This window comes from Ornithorhynchus anatinus, chromosome 12, assembly GCF_004115215.2.
Source record: "Ornithorhynchus anatinus isolate Pmale09 chromosome 12, mOrnAna1.pri.v4, whole genome shotgun sequence".
NCBI lineage: Eukaryota > Metazoa > Chordata > Mammalia > Monotremata > Ornithorhynchidae > Ornithorhynchus > Ornithorhynchus anatinus.
This window is the reverse complement of record NC_041739.1, coordinates 25,881,982-25,901,191: the sequence shown is the minus strand read 5'-3', so window position 1 is coordinate 25,901,191 and position 19,210 is coordinate 25,881,982. Positions and strand designations below refer to the sequence as shown.

The 19,210-nt window shown below is 42.4% G+C and overlaps 1 long non-coding RNA gene across 1 annotated transcript; it reads left to right on the top strand.

Annotated features, from left to right (window-relative positions):
• The first annotated feature begins 6,748 nt into the window (after positions 1-6,748).
• Positions 6,749-16,645, top strand: LOC114815441. The gene is made up of 3 exons (XR_003763216.2): positions 6,749-6,938; positions 13,867-13,977; positions 16,408-16,645. It is a non-coding gene; the product is annotated as an uncharacterized LOC114815441 (long non-coding RNA).
• Positions 16,646-19,210: the final 2,565 nt, after the last annotated feature.

Here is a 19,210-nt window from a genome sequence, read left to right as displayed (position 1 = left end):
TCAAAGCATTCCAAGCCACCAGCCCACAAAGCAGGTTGAACCAATACCTTTGCCTAACTCCCTGTTCTCTTTAGACCACCAAGACTCTAGTTTGTATTTTTAAACCTGGGTTAAATTGTGGCATAACCACAAACCATTGTATGCTATTAACAGTGAGGTTCCAATGAATGACTGACAAACACAATCTTAGCACACTAAGCCTAGGTCTCTCGATGATAAACACATGTTATTAATGAAACGTTTCTAACAGGCTCCGGCAGTTTGGAGTAGGTCTTGATTGACAAGACTGCATTTGGCTAAATGAGCTAAACAAACAGAATAATTTTTTTTTAAAAAATATTGATTATAAGAACATGTTTCAGTGAGGCACAGAAGTATCACTTTGCAAATGTTGATTCTGAAATATGTTGCTTCTCCCCAAGCCTGGGGCTAATACTGTATTATTTTTGGAGGATTTCAAAAATGGTTCAGTTCCTTTCCCTAGGAAGTGTGGCTAGTTCTAAACTTATCTTATGCAGGAAGATCGGAGGATTTTGACAGTCCCCACTGTAACTGGGAACACTGGATTCACATCAGAAAGACTTGAGTCTTAACTTTCTTAAACTTCATGGTGTAGATAGTAGGACAATTCATCAGTTGCTATCAGGTTAATGAGTCAGAAGGAGTGATTACTGAGGTCTTAGAAATCCAAGCAAAAGTTGGGCCATTTTTTTTTTAGACTCCTGTTTGACAAAAGGAAATTAGTAAATCCTGATCCAAATGAAATTGCCCCTTAGATCTCTTTGAAATAACCCAACATTTGAGGCCACCAAACTCGATCCCATGCTGCTTGCATTTAGTCTGGTGAAATTGCAGTGCTGGTTTGCATTTTCACTCCTACACTCACCCAGCCTAATTTAGAGAAATCAGCAAGTGGTAGAAAGACAATGTGCTGTTAAATAATTCATTCTCTACTAAACCTTTGAAAAGTGAATTTATTGTTGGTGAGGAGCCAGGTTCAGGGTTCTGGAACTTTTTCCACAGAACAAGAACTGAGCACAAGCCTGGGTGTGGGGTGGAGTAGACGGGGAGAAGGACCTCGGTAGGGGCTGTTTCGTCAGCATCCCCTCCATCAAGGCTTTCTTTCTTTCACTACTTTCCTTAGTTTCCCACTTTTCCTCACACCTCATGCTTTAACTTCCCTACCCTCAACCCCGCTGTGTGGTTTCCCAAGAATTAACTAGCATGCTTTCTGAATGGTCAACCAATTGGTCTGGAGCTTGGTCTCAATTTTCTCATTCATCTGGAAGAAGGCACACAATAGCAAGCAGTCCCTGCCCCTATACTGGGCTAGGGTTAGAAATGTAGTGTGATTTAGTGGGTGGAAAGAGCATGAGACTGGGTGTGAAAGTTTAGTTCTAGCTCTGCCACAAACTGTGAGAGATGACCTAAGGCAAGTCACTTAACCTCTCGGGGTCTTAATATTTCCCTTTTTACAAATAAGGAAACTAACACCTATCTCACAGGGGTGTTGGGAGTACAAAATGAGAGAAGTAATGTGAAAGTAAGCAAATGTGCTCTGCTCGTATTATGAGAATGTTTCAAAACTGAATCATGAAGGAATAGGCTGAATGAATTGCCAGCGATACTTCCCACCCAAAGCTTATCATAGAGTTCCTTAGGGAGACGTGACGGAGGAGAACCAAAAAAACCCCACAAAACAGTTAAATGTATTTGAGTGCTTACTGTGTTCAGAGCACTGTACTAACCACTTGTGAGAGTACAACAAAATAGAACTGGTAGACATGATCCCTTCCCACAAGAAACTTATAGTCTGGAGGGGGAGGCAGGCATTAGAATAAAATTACTGATGGGGGAAATGGCAGAGTAATAATAATAGTATTTATTAAGTGCTTACCGTGTGCAGAGCACCGTACTAAGCACTGAATGAAAGTGCTGGGATCTGTACATAAATACTTTGAGGCTGAGGTTAGGGTAAATATTACACGCTTAGGGGGTATAGATCAAAGTGCATAGGTGATGCAGAGGGGAAGGTGGATAGGAGTAATGAGGGCTTAGTCAGGAAAGGCTTCTAGGAGGAGATGTGATTTTAGGAGGACGTTGGAAGTGGGGAGAATGGTGGACTGTCGGATGTGAAGGAGGAGAGAGTTCCAGGCCAAAGGGAGGAGTTGGGCAAGGGGTCGTCTTCAAGACAGAGGAGATCAAGGTACGGTAAGTAGGTTGGTACTATAGGAGCAAAGTGTACGGGTGAGTTGTAGGGAACCAGTGAGATAAGAAAGGTGGAAGCAAGCTGATTGAGTGCTTGAAAGCCAATGGTAAGGAGTTTCTTTTCGATGTAGAGGTGGATGGGCTGCCAATGGAAATTCTTGAGGAGTGGGATGAGGATAATGCCAAGGTTACGGGCTTGTGAGACAGGGAGTTGTCTACAGTGATAGGAAAGTCACAGGGAGGACATGTTAAGTTTGAGGTGTTGGTGAGATATTCAAGAAGAAATGTTACGAAGGCAAGAGGAAATCCGAAACTGCAGAGAAGAAGAGCGGTCAGGGTTGAACAGGTAAATTTGGGGATCATCTGCATAGAGATGGTAATTGAAGGCATGTAAGTGAATGAGTTCTTCAAGAGAGTAGGTGTAGATGGAGAATAGAAGGGGCCTCATAACTGAACCTTGAGGAGTTCCCAAAATTAGAGGATGGGAGACAGAGGAGGAGCCAGCAAAAGAGACAGATAATGAGCGGCCAGAGAGATAGGAGGAGAGTGTCAGTGAAGCCAAGGTTAGATGATGTTTCTAGGAGAAGAGCGAGGTCCATGGTGTTGAAGGCAGCTGAGAGGTTGAGGAGGATTAGGATGGAGTAGGGGACTTTGAATTTGACAAGAAGGAGGAGAATTTAGAGAGGGCCTTTTCCATGGAGTGAAGGGGACAGAAGTCGAGGCGAGAGTTGGAGGAAAGGAAGCTGAGGCAGTATTTGTTGACAACTTGTTCAAGGAGTTTGGAGAGGAATGAGAGAAAGGAAATGTGGTGACCTTAAGGGAAGGTTTTTTTAAGATGGGGATACACGGGCATGTTTGAAAGCAGGGGGAAAGAAACCATTAGAAAGTGAGTTTCTGTTTTTCTATGTGTTCAAATTTGCCAGTCAGACTTTTTTTGTTAATGTTGCTTTTTGACTATAGCCAGGAGAATGCAGAAATTGAGGGTCGCTTAGAGAAGAGTCCAGCATTCTTAACAACTGCCTTCAAATATACAAAGGATAATTTTGAGGAGGGCACTGACTCCAGATCTTTCTATCTCTATAGGGGACCAAACAAGGAGAAGTAGGCTTATATTTTAGCAAGAGAGTTTTAGCTAACAATAAGGGAGACCTTCTTGACTGCCAAAGGGGCATAAACAGTGATTTGAATTACCTAGGGAGATTGCAATAGCACCATCCCTAGACACATGAGAAACTTAGGATCAAGTTGAAAGAGGCCTGCCAGTGGAGGAATGCAAAATGTCCAGTAAATGTAAAAAGGGAGAGAGGGGGAACTTTAAGGACCCACCCTGCTTCAGGACACAACCAAACAGCTGTTTAAAGGCCCCCAGGGCCAGTCTACGGAACCAACGTTTTCAGACTACCCCTTTCCTAACCTGGCCTCCACTTTCCTTCCCCTCCTTTGGAAGAGTAATTGGACAAGATTATCATAGGAATTGGTGGAAAATTAGAAGTGTGGCTTAGTGGAAAGAGAACTGGCTTGGGAGTCAGAGACATGGGTTCTAATTCCGGCTCCATCACTTGTCTGCTGTGTGACCTTGGGCAAGCCACTTAACTTCTCTGTGGCTGTTACCTCATCTGTAAAATAGGGATTAAGATTGTGAGCCCCAGGTGGGACAACCTGATTACCTTGTATCTACCCCAGCGCTTAGAACAGTGTGTGGCACACGGTAAGCACTCAACAAATACAGTAATCATTATTATTATTATTGTTACTGTTAAATGATTGGAAACCAGTTAATGAGAGAGGTTGTGGAATATCTTTTCCTCTAAATCCCTCTGTCTGAGCAGTTTAACTTCTGTCCTACTCCAGAATAGGCAAACAGACTACATGGCCTCTGGCTCTTGCTTCCAATTTCATTGTCCTGTGATGGCACTGTGGTAACCCTGTGGAAAAAAATGCTAAAATGAACTAGAAAGTACATGTCCTAGATGGGTATGTAGTCTTTCTTGAAGGTCTCCAAGAAAGTACAACATTCTGGTTTTGTTTTTTTCCCCACGAATGCATTTCGTAAACATTTTGCTTGCAAAATTCTCAGTTTAAGTTACTGGTGGCTATCTTGGTTGAGCAGAAATCACTGTACTGATATTATTTGTATTGAAGTGGGGACTCGGGATCTCTGAGGGTTGAATTTAAAATATCAGATTTTTTCATTTGTCTTTTAAGTCGGCATTCTTACAAATTACAGGTTAAGGAGGAGCTATTGTGGCCCTCGTCTCCTTATCAAGAAGCAGCCACAGGAGAGCCCCAGCTGCAGTTTTAAATGTTTCAGTCCGTGGAAGCTCTTTCCCGGTTCCAGGAGCTCATGGGCTTAGAGTGAAGCAATTGTTGATCTTGCCAGACTGACTGAGCCACTTTCTCCTTGCCGCCTGTGCCCCTTCCAGTAGCTGCATGGGCCCTTTGAAAGGAGGATTTTCTGTCTTTCAGGTCACAGGGAAAATATTTAGTGACTCGGGCATAGAAGGGAATAGCCCAGTGACTGTGTCTCATCACTTTCGTTGCAAATTGTCAGCTCCGTTACATGGATGGACGCAATTAAGCTCATTGCCCTTGGCCAAACAGTGAGTCAGTGGAGAACTGGAAATAGAACCCTGGTCATTTGATTCCCAGCCCAGACCCTACACTCTGCCTGCTAGGCACTTTCCAGAATGAAGGAGGGTGGGGAGGGGCAGGGGAGCGGTGATTCCTCACTAATAAAAAGGGAACAATTCTCTTTCAAAGGCACTCACTGCATGCCCATTCAGCTCTGGCAGGATCGTTTTGGAACCAAAAAAGAATGTTAGTACGGCTACTACTCTCTCGAAAACCCAGAGCTTGCCAAGGACACTGTCACCTGGTAAAAGAAGGCCTAACTAAAGTCACCCACTTTTCAGCCAATGAGGTGTTTGATGGGGGAAGAGGGATCATCCTCATCAAAAGTATTTATTGAGCCTCTGCTGTGCGTGGAGTTCTGAACTAGGCAAGATCAGTAACCCTGTCAGCATGTGTGACCCTCACTATTTAGGGAAGTAGGGAGAAAAATGGCACCAACTTCCCCTCGTGTGCCCTTTGGCTGGGTGGAGGAGCTGGGGTGGGAGAGGAGTAGGGGACAGACGGTATCCTGTCACCACCCAACCGTAGGTCAGAAAAGTGGGGTCTAGAGTTTGGACTAGGGCAGCCATCTTGTAGCCAGACCTGAACTCAGCTGCACTTCCTGTGGCTTTGGGTGCTTCCCTAATTCTTGAAGCTGAGCGAGGCTATCCTATCCAATGGGATTCCTTTCTACTTCGTGGACTAAATTCCTGGCAAGTGTTGTAAATGTCATGGGTATAATAGGTAAGAGTAAGAACACAGATACTAATGATTACAAAAAAAGTAATTAAATATATCAAATAGATTCCCATATTTGCTTTATCATTGTGTTGCAACCCAGCACAAACAGATCCTCCGGTGGTATTTACTGTGTTGTTTCTCTGACCTTCGCAGGGCAAATGACAACACTAAAAAATTCATTGTAATGAATATCTTTGAAGCTTACAATCCATTTTAAACCAAAGCATTTCAAATATCTAAGTCCAGGATATTGTGGAGACATTTACTTTTTTGTTCAACTACTTCTTAAAACAGCATAAGCTAACCTTGACTGTTACTTTCTCTAAAAAAGGAAAGTGCTGGGTGGTATTTTTGCCTATTATTCATATTTATTAAGAGGGACTATTCATATGGAAGCCTAAATACAAAGGGATAAAGATTTAAGGGTAAACGATCAAACCAGTACAAAGGGAGATTATACCTCAGAACCTATTTTGGGGTCATTTTCCATCTTTTTGAATTTCAGCAGTCAGAAATACAATACAGACCTTTTGTCTGCCATAGTTCATTGATCAAAGAAAATGTTTTATATAAGCTATGTTTATTAACAACATTGTGTTTAAACAAAAACTTTCCACAAAGCAAACACCAAAACAAGTTTGTCTGATGGTGCTCAGCATTTAAGGCCTTCAGTATATAAAGGCCGTTCACCACCCCCTTTCATTTTTAAGTAATTCTTTCCTGAAAGGTATTTTCTGTGCAATATTTGTGGGGAAAAAAAGGTCTCTGGGCTTTTACAATTTCTAGACAGCTTAATTATGCACTACCGTGACAAAGGAGAAATCCACAGTGTAGAATGGTGTGATGGTCATGGGAAAGTCTTTTCAACCACACCTCACTTTCCAGAGTGACATCTTTGAATAGGATAAACGTAAAAATGGACTGGTTAGTAATTAAGACTCCAAGACGGAAGTGAATATTTTACTAAAACTATTTTCTAAAGTGTTTAATGTATGTAATCCAGAATCTTCAGACTCTCTAAATTATTTCCTCAGTATCCCCTGCTGACACCATAATGATGGTGATCCAGGAGGTTGTTGTGCAAGAGGTCTTTGTTTGGTTTCATTCTAGACCCTGCCGACTGGGATATAAGACTTTTCTGATTGCAAGCAAAGGCCAAATTTAGTCTTCCTCTGGGCTCACCCTGGTGGGACTGGTCTTCTACTTTCTTGGAGGAAGCTTTTTCTTATAAATAGGCAGCAAGCAGGAAGCAATTTAAACAAAATGTTCCCAAAAAGAGCAGGCCCAGAGACAGCAGATATCTACAACAGTAATTTTGGCACAGATTAGCAGAGAAGGGGAGCATAGCGAATGCAAGAAACTAAATGATGGGCACGTTGGTATGGACACCCTTCTTTTCCTCCCGCATTTTCCCTGTGCTTCGTAGCTGGTTTGCTGCATGAGGCTGGAGAGAGAAACTCTGGTAAAAGTTCTCCTTGGAGACCATGGAAGGGTTTTCATCTTCTCTGACACATATTTACTTGTGCTCTGAGCCAGTCTGGCCCCACCTGAGAATCCTTCCAGCAGGAAAGCCTTGGCCACTCATTTCCTGAAGTGTGAGGAGAGGATGCTTACAAATCACTAGACTTTAAAGATAGCAGGCTTCTCTACACTGCAGTATTCACTTTGCTTTATGCCTTCCATTTATGGGTTCCATTTTCCCCACAGCCTCATTGCTATTGTTCTTGTCTGTCTGCCTCCCCCGATTAGACTGTAAGCCCGTTAAAGGGCAGGGACTGTCTCTTACCGATTTGTACATTCCAAGCGCTTAGTACAGTGCTCTGCACGTAGTAAGTGCTCAATAAATACTATTGAATGAATGAATGAATGTCTGAGGGGTGCATTCACTCTAAAGGTGAATAGCTTAGTGAACAATTAATAATTTCTCATTTTGAAAAGGACATATAATAATTTGTTGTAGCAGTCTCTCTGAAGTTGTTGCCTGTGGAACAGTTTGAAGCAGACCAGGGACCTGCCAGACCAGGGCAGACCAGACCAGAGAAGCAGCGTGGCTCAGTGGAAAGAGAATGGGCTTTGGAGTCATAGGTCATGGGTTCGAATCCCGGCTCTGCCACTTGTCAGCTGTGTGACTGTGGGCAAGTCACTTAACTTCTCGGTGCCTCAGTGACCTCATCTGTAAAATGGGGATGAAGACTGTGAGCCCCACATGGGACAACCCGATTCCCCTGTGTCTACCCCAGCACTTAGAACAGTGCTCTGCACATAGTAAGCGCTTAACAAATACCAACATTATTATTATTATTATTATTATTATTGATGCCACTAAATCGATTTACTCCCAATTTATGATTTTTGTATCAACAAAGATCAGCAGGAATAGGATTCTTAAGAGTAGAAATAAGGGCCACGCTTCTTATTTTTAAAAACTCAAAGGAGTGAGAGACAAGTTACCAGGAAGATAAACACAAAGAAAGGGAACTAGCAAAATTTACTTCAGATGAAGCCAAAGGAGCCTAAAAAGTACACTCTTATATAGGAAAATACTCTCACAGTTGAAATAGAATTAAGGATACTGATTCTGCCAACTGCAAAACAAATGACCTTATGTTTGGTGTTTTGCTTTCTTGGTCATTAATCTACTATCATGGACAAACAAAAAGCTAGCAGCTTTGAAAAGTTCATTATTCATATACAGTACCCCTGCACTTGATTAATCAAGATGATCTTCTTGAACAAGATGATCATTTTTTATTCCTAATGATATCAAGCTGAATTTTATTTTACACAGTGGAGTCGCAACAGTCACACATGATCTTCAAATGAGAGGCCACTGCAGAGATGACACCACGTGGCTTTTTGCTAGCTACGTCTTTCAGGAGTAATTTCTCATCTTCCATGATTATCCGATGTCTCTTTTCTAAGCACACACATGCACAGCATATGTAGGCTTTTAACATGGGAACCAATGGCTGAGCTTCACAGAAGCCTCGTTATGTGTATAGGTGTGGGTTTTTCTTCCGGACTTTGTTTCCCTTTGCTTTTGGACTTTCTACCTTTTCCGTGGTCTGCTGAAATATATCCAGATCTTGTTGCTTGTAGTCGCATCAAAAATACCATTCCAGCCCCACGGTAAGACACCTAGTTTCGCCCGCATGGCCACTGTGAGTACCACATTCAACATAGGCTTAGGAAAAAGGTGAGGGCTCAGCAGTGTCAGAAATTTTCTATAGTAGCCGCAGTCTTCACCTGCTACCTCAGCTAGCTGTCTTGCCATATGCCCTGCTGGCCACATCAGGGCCAAACAAGAGAGTAAAGATGGCTCAGTGCAACTCATCGTCACTACTGGATAAACAACAACAGGAAGCAGTGTGGCATAGTGGATAGAGCGTGGGCTCGGGAGTCAGAACGGACCTGCGTTCTAATACTGGCTCTGCCACTTTTCTGTTGTGTGACCATGGGTAAGTCACTTCACTTTTCTGTGCCTCAGTTCCCTTATCTCTAAAATGGCGATTAAGCCCCATGTGGGACAGGACCATGTCCAACCTAATTTGCTTTTATCACTGCAGTGTTTAATAATTATTATTATTACTATTATTAGAAAAGCAATCAAGTGGGTGTAGGCTGTGCCTTCTCCCTTCTGCCACCGTCATCTGAACTGTCCTCTACAGTCTTAAGGAGGCCTTTTGGAAGCTCCTTAGTTCCAATGTGTGCTGTCCAAACTGTTTTGATATTTTGTTGAGGTTTCCCCCCAGGATTATTCAGAATGGGTCCACTGAAAAAGAATCATCTAGATGGTGTCTGGTGAAACCAGGGCAATATGTTGGCTAGAGCAGCATAATAATAATACTAACGATGTTTAAGTGCCTTTTCCATGTTGAGCACTGTATAAAAGCTGGGGTAGATAAAGTTAATCAGGTCGGCTACAGTAGGTACAAGATAATCAGGTTAGACAAAGTCCCTGTTCCACATGGGACTCAAAGTCTGAAAGAGAATCACCATTTTATGGATGAGAAAACTCAGGGCCAGAGAAATTAAGTGATTTGCCCAAGATCACCCAGCAAGCAAATGGCAGAGTAGGAATTAAAACCCAGGTCCTTTGATTCCCAGGCCTGGTCTCTTTCCTTTAGGTCATACTGCTTTCTAGACAAAGCAGAGCCAACAAATGAGAGCCGCCCAAAATAATTAAACTCTCCATCTATGTACAGACATGAATGTGTCTCCTTTAAAAAAGAAAACTTCCAGTCCCTGTCATCCTCATCATGATATGGCATTCTGAGACTTCTTTCTTCACCCCTGACTCACCATCAGGGATGCTTTTTGTCATTTTTGCATATTCACTTTCCAAATTAGGCTGTGAAAAAATACCAATGGGTCACAATACATCTGTGGAGATACGGAGCAACAACTTGCCTAGACTCAAGAAGTGTGTTTTCTTCATTTTCTGGCAGAAGTCCTGTTGTCCTCTATGCCACACAATGTGAAATCCCTATACTATGTTCTTACTCAGTTACCCAGTTCAACTCCACAGTCTTCAGAGGCTAATTCACTGTCACTAGGATGGCCATACCCAATTTTTGTTGTGGTAGTGAAAGGAAAAAGTGAGCTTGTCCTAAAGAGCTCTCGAAAATCGTCTAATTCTGTAGAGCTGTTATGGCATCCATGTCGATGGCAGTAGTCCAATATGAAAAAAAAAAGAGCTCCTTGAAGCAGAGTAAAACATTTTTCAAAGATCTATGTGGCCTGTAGAATGAGCTGTAAACATCTTTCAGGAAAGGTGTTTCCCAGGTTGTGTCACGCATAACATTGACATGTTTTTCCAAGGCTAGTGATAGAAAGGAATCTTGCAAATGGGAGGGATGCCTTGTTGATAAAATACACATGTTACTATGGTAATATTTTTGAATCCTACTGCACTCCTCCAGCATGCTGTAATTCTAGCTTAAATTCAATGCTGTTGTGACTATATAAAAACATCTATAAGTCACAGAGTGATTTGCCCTGGGATATTAGATTATTTTTCTTTGGAATCATCAACTGTAAAAAATGACCACAGAACTTAATAAATCTTTCTGATTTCAAGGAAGGAAATGTATGCATGAAATGCAATCATTATTAGTATTTTCCCGAGATTTTCAGAATACCAATTAATAGCTAGAAAAACAGTTTGAGTTTCACCCCTCTAATTATTAGTTCAACAAGCCAGGACTCAAACTTCTAATTACTAGCTGATGAGCCATACATTCCCTCAAAAACCATAAACATAGATGGATTCTGGCATGTGTTATGAGGGAGGGAGAGGGAGACAGGGAGAACCAGAATATGAGAGAATGAGATGGAAACAGCCCTGCTTTTCTGTTTCACCTGAAGGGGAATTTCTGTATGAGATCTGATTGAGAATCTTGTGAGATTCTGCCTGAATTAAGTCCTGCGTGAAGATAAGAATCAGTCTTTTTTTTTTTTTTGGCATTTGTTAAGAGCTCAAGTAAACTCACAGTCTTAATCCCCATTTTACAGATACGGTAACTGAGGCAAAGAAAAGTTAAGTGACTTGCCCAAGGTCACACAGCAGACAAGTGGTGGAACTGGGATTAGAACCCAGGTCCTTCTGATTCTCGTGCTGTATCCACTAGACCTGCTGCTTCTTATGTTATATTGTCAGAGAGTAGAGCAAGGAAGTGACGGGTAAGAGTATCTTTGAGTCTTTTGTATTGCTGAGCGATGGTCATAATGATCTTGAAATGTTGAACAGCAAAGTATCTTCCTGACTAGATTCACAGGCCTGAGAGCCATGTTTGTGACAGGGAGGAATTCAGGAGAAATGAGCACCATTTATGCGCTCACAGCCATCGGTCCTACTTGCTATGTTTTGCTCAATTAATAGTACTTGAGCACCTTTTGTGTGCAGAACTCGATACTAAGCACATCAGTACAGTGCTTGGCACACAGTAACTGCTCAATAAAGGTGACTGAATGAATAGGGGAGTACAGTAAAATTAATAATGGTGGTATTTGTTCAGCGCTTACTATGTGCAGAGCACTGTTCTAAGCGCCGGGGTAGATACAGGGTGATCAGTTTGCCCCACGTGGGGCTCACAGTTTTTTAATCCCCATTTTACAGATGAGGTAACTGAGGCACAGAGGAGTTAAGTGACTCTCCCACAGTCACACAGCTGACAAGTGGCAGATCTGGGATTCAAACCCATGACCTCTGACTCCCAAGCCCAGGCTTTTTCCACTGAGCCACGCTGCTTCTCTAGCCACGCTGCTTCTCTAGCCAGGCTTCAAGGATCTTACAGCCTAATTGGGGAGATGTACATCCAACGGTTTCCAGAAATAAGAAGGGAAGGGAAAAAATGGATCTATAGGTAATCATTATGGTATTTGTTAAGCGTTTACTATGTGCCAGGCACTGTACCAAGTTGTGGGGTGGATACAAGGAAATCAGGTTGGACCCAATCCACGCCCCATATGGGGCTCACAGGCTTAATCCCTATTTTACAGGCAAGGTAAATGAGGCACAGGGAAGTTAAGCGACTTGCCCAAAGCCACAAAGCAGACAAGTGGCGGAACTGGGATTAGAGCCCATGACCTTCTGAATCCCAGGCCCATGCTCTAGCCACTACGCCATGCTGCTTCCCAGCAGGATATGAAAGTCAGTATGTACAAAGGCACTACTGATATGTAATTGGTGCAGGAGTGCAGAGGTGGTACAGTGCTTGACACATAGTAGGCCTAACAAATACTATTATTATAACTTGGGGTAAGAAAAGTGATCAGGGAAGCCTTCCTGGAAGAAGCGTGATTTCAGAAGGGTTTGAAGATGGGGAAAAGCTCTATTAATTGAGCACTCGTTTTTCCCCGTTTCATTCTCCTCCTCTTTCTGTTGGTAAATTATCGTATCTGCCTTCCCCATTAGACTGTAAGATCCTTCGATATCATTACAAGTATTTTATTTTCTTCTGCGTAAAGGAGGCTCAGTAAAATAAATGCTCAGTTGTGGGGCATAGGAATGATAGTAATAATAATTGTGGTATTTCAGCACTTAATATGTGCTAATCACTCTATTAAGTACTGAGGTAAGATAGAAAATAATCAGGTCAGACGCAGTCCCTGTCCCACATGAGGCTGACAGGATCATGATCTCAACTGTATATATCTTCATCACCCTATTTATTTTGTTTAATGAGATGTACATCACCCTGATTCTATTTATTTGCCATTGTTTTTATGAGATGTTCTTCCCCTTGACTCTATTTATTGCCATTGTTCTTGTCTGCCTGTCTCCCCCGATTAGACTGTAAGCCCGTCAAAGGGCAGGGACTGTCTCTATCTGTTGCCGATTTGTACATTCCAAGCGCTTAGTACAGTGCTCTGCACATAGTAAGCGCTCAATAAATACTAATGAATGAATGAATGAAGGCTGAGGGTTGTGATGCTTTCACTCAAAAGGTAATGGAATCCTAGACCTGTAAGCTCCTTCAACACAGGGTCCATATCTCTTACTCAATTGTATTCTTAGAAGAGCACAGTACAATATACCCCATAAACATTAAATAGTAATAATAATAGCAGAAATGCACTGAACCAGTTGCTGAGGATGCACAGAAAAGGGCAGGGTGGGGGGAGAGAGGGGAAAGACACGTTCCTTACCCCCAGGGAGCTTCTACTATAACAAGGGAGACAGAAATGAAAATAGTGTCGCTAGGACCTGGGGAGATCATGTGATCTAACCCCCTGCCTACAAGCGCTGTAGGTCCAGCCTTAAACCACCCTGGCTGAGGTTTAATTTTGCTTTTATGTATCGTCTTCAAGAGAAGGATGTTTCTGTGTCTCCCTCTGTAATCCACGATAAAGCCTTCTTAGAATATATGCCTCAGAGCTAAGCACAATCTCCCAGGCTGTGCTTAAATCCACTTTCTTGAATTTTGCCCTCCCTGGGGTTGGAAGAAAGGTGATTTTTATCCTTCTCCTAAAGGGCCCACTGGAAAATACAAGTAAAGAAAGCTAAAGCACGAGGAGGAGGTACCAGCAAATGAGGATATAGGAAGAGGCAGAAAGATTTGAGAGGCAATTTGTAGTCTGGAAAATGAAAGAGTAAATGCATGTGAGAGCAAATAGGTACTCTGGAAAGAGAAGCTTGAAGACTGTATAGACAAGCGAGTGAGGAGCATGGAACGATTGTTTTTCTGACTTAATCCTGACTCTGTTAGAAGAATTCCTGAAACTCCTTTTCCCCTAAAAAGCACGAGGTATATTTATGTATGGACATGGATGCACATGGTGAATATAGAACATGTCTGTCCACAGGTAAATAGAAGATGCTGGGGGAAAAAAGTTGCTCCAGGGAGACAGATCAAAGGACATCTATCCAAAGTGGCAGAAGGGTGCTACCAAGAGAAAGATTCAACAGAATCAGAGGTAAGTGCTCTTGCAAATCCTCACCACAGGCCCTTCCTCCAAAGAGGAACACAGTCTTCCTTCAAGTTCCTATTCTTTCAAGGAAAACATAAAAGTTCTGGATTAGATTAAATCACTTGGACAAAGTTACGTGGGTTTCAAAATATTGAAGAGCATATTAACATTTGACCCAGATTTTGTAGTTTTCTTTTAACCAGTTGAAAAGTGGCCAAGGAGACATGGCCACCCAGGACCAGGTTCAGATACTTGGCCACCCTGAGATGGGAAAAATTACCCACTCACTCCTATTCCATACAGTGTTTTGCTGCATGTGTGGATACGTGTCTGCGGCATTCTGTGTGGTATCGTTATGCTACAACGCATGCACCTGCAGATATGTCACTCAGAAATGATGGTCATATAGGTGGTCTTGAAAACCCCTGGATTTAGAGAATTTGTCTAGGGGGACCCTCCCTGTACCCACCCCACCCCCAGCTCTCCCCTCGGCTTCAGAGCCCCTGGAATCCTTTCCCAGGGCCTGTATCACACAGGCACCACTTCCGACTTTGGGTAATTTCACTTTTCTAACCCCTGTTGCTCATACCTGTGCCCCTCTGTCCTCTCCCTCCATGATGTTGCACCCTGAAGTAGTTTCTTCCATTGCTTGTCATCTGAATGCATTCCTGTGTCCTCATCAATGCTGGGAATACCCCTGGAGTGACTGTGGCTCTTTGGGGATTTCATACTAAAGCGAGGAGGGCAACAGTCCCTGTTTTTTATCAGAATAAGAGGGAATAGATTTAGGATGAAGCAGAAGACTTCCTGATTAGACATAAAGGAGTTTTCTGTCATTCCAACTTATTAGGTATGGGCAAGGGTTACTGACAGAGGAATCTCCTCCTTTGTAAAGTTTAACAAATAACATAGTTGTGGTTCCCTGGACATAGACCAAGTAATTCCTCAAAGCCCTCTGTAGCTTTAAGATTCAGTCTATGGGTGACCAGTGGCCCACCCACAAGTCGCTGACAAAGTTTACCAGTTGCATAAGTCTTTCCTTGTATCAAACTGTATGTTCTTCTACACACCTATGATGCAATATGATGGGAGCTATCATAGAGTGCCAGGATATATCATTTTACATGATGTAATGTAATTTATGACCTGATGAAATGAGCCAAATATGCCATAATTTATTAAAGACTTTCACAGTCTCTAACCATTTAGTGCTAGATTTGCATTAGAAGAATGATGAGGTTCTGCTCTCTTTTCTGGCATTTAGACTAAGAATTCTACACTGTGCCTAGTCACTTTGATTCTGGGTGTTGTTGTTTTTTAAAGTTTTAATTCTCACATCTGCACTTAATGTATACTATTACTATTATTACTATCTGAAGTAGATAGAGGCCCATTCCAATGTAATTAATAGAAAACAGTAGCAATCTCCTCAGCCATGTAGAGATTCTATCGTCTGCAATATGTGTGTGGTTATTAACAGCAAACTAAGGAGATAGTAGACTCACATTCTGGAAGATAATGAGCTATGTAGCTAAGGCAAACAGGCCTCGAATGAGGGGGGAAATTCCAGGAAATCATTTAAGACACAAATATTCAATGTGAATATCTCCCATGTGAGATCAAAAGATTTGGTGGGGGTGGGGGGAGTTGTGGGGAGAGAAGGGGAGGAGGAGAGGGTTATTTTATATAGGCCAACTAGGGTGCTGAATCTGATTTCATATATTTTTTAAATGCATCCTTTCCAGCCCATGGAGTTTTTAAACCCCAAACCTCCTCCGCATTCCAGCACATCAGGGGCCTTGTTAAAGTTCAGCAGGACCTAGGACATTCTGCACAAATTTGGAACCTACATTCTTTATGTGGAAATATAGCCCCATCAATTCATCTTCAGAAGAAAGCCCACCCAAGTGGGCAAATAACTGCAGTTGTAAGTGAATAATGGGACATGAGTTTCCAGATTTACATAAGGGGGATTCTAGAACCTACGGGCCAGATTTACAGTTGATCTATGTGTTTTTTGTTTTAAACTTTGGTGGTGAGTTTGGTTTTCATAGACGTGAGGTCCGGGTAGCATCGGATACCCCCACTGTTCCGATCCAGGGTCCCTCCCTACCAGATGTTTCCAGTTGTGTTAACTGTGCTGAACTGTGTGGGGGTTTTGTGACGTAGAAAGTCAGGGGAGAGTTTGAGAGCTTGCCAGACATTTTCACTCACCATAGGCCAGATTAGAATTCAATGTCTAAAGGTTGAAAAGCCAGCACATTAGCTTCTCCTGGAGAACACTAGCCTTGTGTGAATAAATCAGAGCGCTCGCCACCAAACTCAGTCATCACTGGACTGTAGATCAGTTGTTCCATAAGCCATCCTCATTTTTAAGCTGAATGACCTCGTAAGCGTAGCGTCCCAGAGACCCAGGGAAGCAAATTCCTTTTCCAGGATGAAGAACGTATTTCTTAATGAGATGATTTCCTGGAAACACTTTCAGTGTGTGCCCCACCGCTGAAAGACCTGGTAACTCATTCAAGAATCTACAGGAAGGAAGAAACAAATGGAGCCAAATGAGTATCCGATTCCTTCTGGGGCTTTCCTTTCTCCTGATCTGGATGGGAACTGGAGCTTATCATAAAGGGAGAAAATGATCCAATAAAATAGCAGCCTGCATTGCTGTTGGACAGAAAAGGCAAGAACATCTGTTTCTGGTCTCTTGCTGAAGAATCTCTCTAGTCTGATCATTTGGATTGGGAGCAAATTGGTTTGTTTTCCTAGGTCCTTTTCTTCCAAGCACAGATGAAACAAACCTCTCCTGTGGGTCCAATGGTTTGCATTCTGAATTCTTGGTTTACGTGGCCCAAAAATCCCTGTTTTATATTGCTAACATATTATCCATCTTGAAGATAACAGCACTGGCTATGCCTTGGCAACTTTTTTTATTATATAAGCTCCCATGGCCAACAAAATTCAGAGAATGTGTGTGTTTGTGTGTGTATGCACACGCCTGCACGTGAACATGTTGTGAGGGCATGTTGAGTTCAATTCCTAATGGACAGGGCACATCTAAAACAAGGTTTCTGCTTGAATTTTGCATTTCATAAATGCCCCAACCAGTAGCCCACAAAGCGATCAACCACAACACTTTGCTACCAGAAGGCTTTATACTGACCTCTAAAAGTAGGTGGGTTGGAGAGAACAGGAGTGCAGTTTTAGGGTTAGAGTGTTATTGAGATTTACTATCTTATCACTTCTTGCATGACCTTGGTTGCATTTCCCCACTTGAAGAATGAGAAGTTTTTTCCCTTAGTGGAGAGACCCTTGGGGCTCTTAGCTGAATGGTCCTTTGGAATAAATAGATGTATGAGCTATGAACTCAGAAAAAATGAATTACTCTCTCTTCTGCCCAGAATCTTGAGAAGAAATCAGGAACTACTTTTTGATAATAAAGCAGGCAGGAAAAAAATGAAACTGTTCCAGTTTCTCCTCTAGAAAGGTAACAACATGTGATGCTGAAGTATGAATCCTGCAAAGAGGCTATCACTGTATGGGTCTCTTTGGGGAGAAAGCTACTTCCTCTGAAATGACAGCGAAGTGGAAACCCACAGAATGAATATCTTGAGGAAGCAATAATAAGAGGACTGAAAAATGATCACCTGGAGAATTATAAAGGGTGATCATTGGGAAACAGTGTGGCCTAGCGGAAAGAGCACTGGCCTGGGAGACTGAGGACCTGGGGTCTAATCCCGGCTCTGCCACTTGACTGCTGTGTGACCTCAGACAAGTCATTTAACTTCTCTGTGCCTCAGTTACCTCATCTGTAAAATGGGGATTGTCCTACTCCCTCCTACATAGACTGTGACTGCCCCCTTCCCCCCGACGATAGGGGATAAGGACTGTGTCCAACCTATCTTATATCTCCTGAATGCTTAGTACAGTGCTTGGCACATAGTAAGCACTTAATATGTACCATTTGAAAAAGAAATAAAGGACTAGCAGAAACTGTCTCTTCCCAGGGAACGGTCATATAAATAAGCAGCTGATATCCCATTCACCCAGTGAAGCATAAACCAAGATAGTTGAGTTAAGGGATTGAAAGTACCAGATAATAATATCATTTGACAATAAACTCCTTGTGGGCAGGGAAGGTGTCTACCAACCCTGTTGTATTGCACTCTCCCAAGCACTTTTTCTTAAACTGATCAAAAAAATTAAGAACAATTACACCTGGTTGTAGAGTGAGATGCTAAAATAAGGAATGAGTGAAGGTTTTGCCCCTGTGAGACTTGGACATCCTGAAAACATAAGGCTATAATGCCAACTGTATTGCTTTAAAATAGTTTTTAAATACTTTAAAATAGCTTCTCTATACTTGCATTTTAGTTTCAGATCACATATTGATTTTAAAATATTACATTCTAAAGAAACGTTTAAGTTTTACTTTAGTCTCAGTACCATGCCCTGTACTCAGTAAATGTTCAATAAATGCCATTGATTGATTACCAGAGAATCCAATTTGTGATACAGAAAATATATAATGGGTCTGTAGAAGTACACGTAGCAAATCAACCTGCCATGTTGTTTTCCTTATCCTCTCATATACAACAAGCAGATTAAGGGTGTTACTAGTTAACCGACAGCTACTTAGAGGAGTGTTCCATCTTGTCAGAATTGGGCTAACTGGTCAACACCCCGCTCTCCCCCACCTGCCCCAAGGCATGCCACTCCTTGTGTTCTGTCTCGCTCATTCCCAACAGCAGGGGCCATATTTATCTACTTCACGAACTCATTCATTATATGGCAACATTTATGTTGTGTTCCTCCAGAGCGGAGCACCCGCTACAGCAATAAAAGATATAGAATTTCAGTTCCTCTATGACCTTAGAACACAAGACTCTCATTGGGAGCTCCTGGCAAGGTGTGGATAAGTGAAAGGGAATAACAAATTGCACGAATCAAATTCCATTTGCTTGAAGCAAGTCGCTGGATACATGAAATGTTTCCACAAGCCTCCCAACATCATCATCCTCCATCTCAACAACAGCAGGTTTTTTGAGTGTGCTGGGGCCTGAATAATTTCCCTTTCAAAACAATTGTGCTCGGGGCCATCCTGTATGTATTGATTCAGCTGCACTGGGTGCCCGTGGAATGACTGTGCAGCTGAACCCTGGGCTCCGTTCTGAGCCTTAAGTCCTCACCTGGCTTCTCTGGGGACAGTATTTTTAATACACTTCCAGCCAGCTGTGAGGAA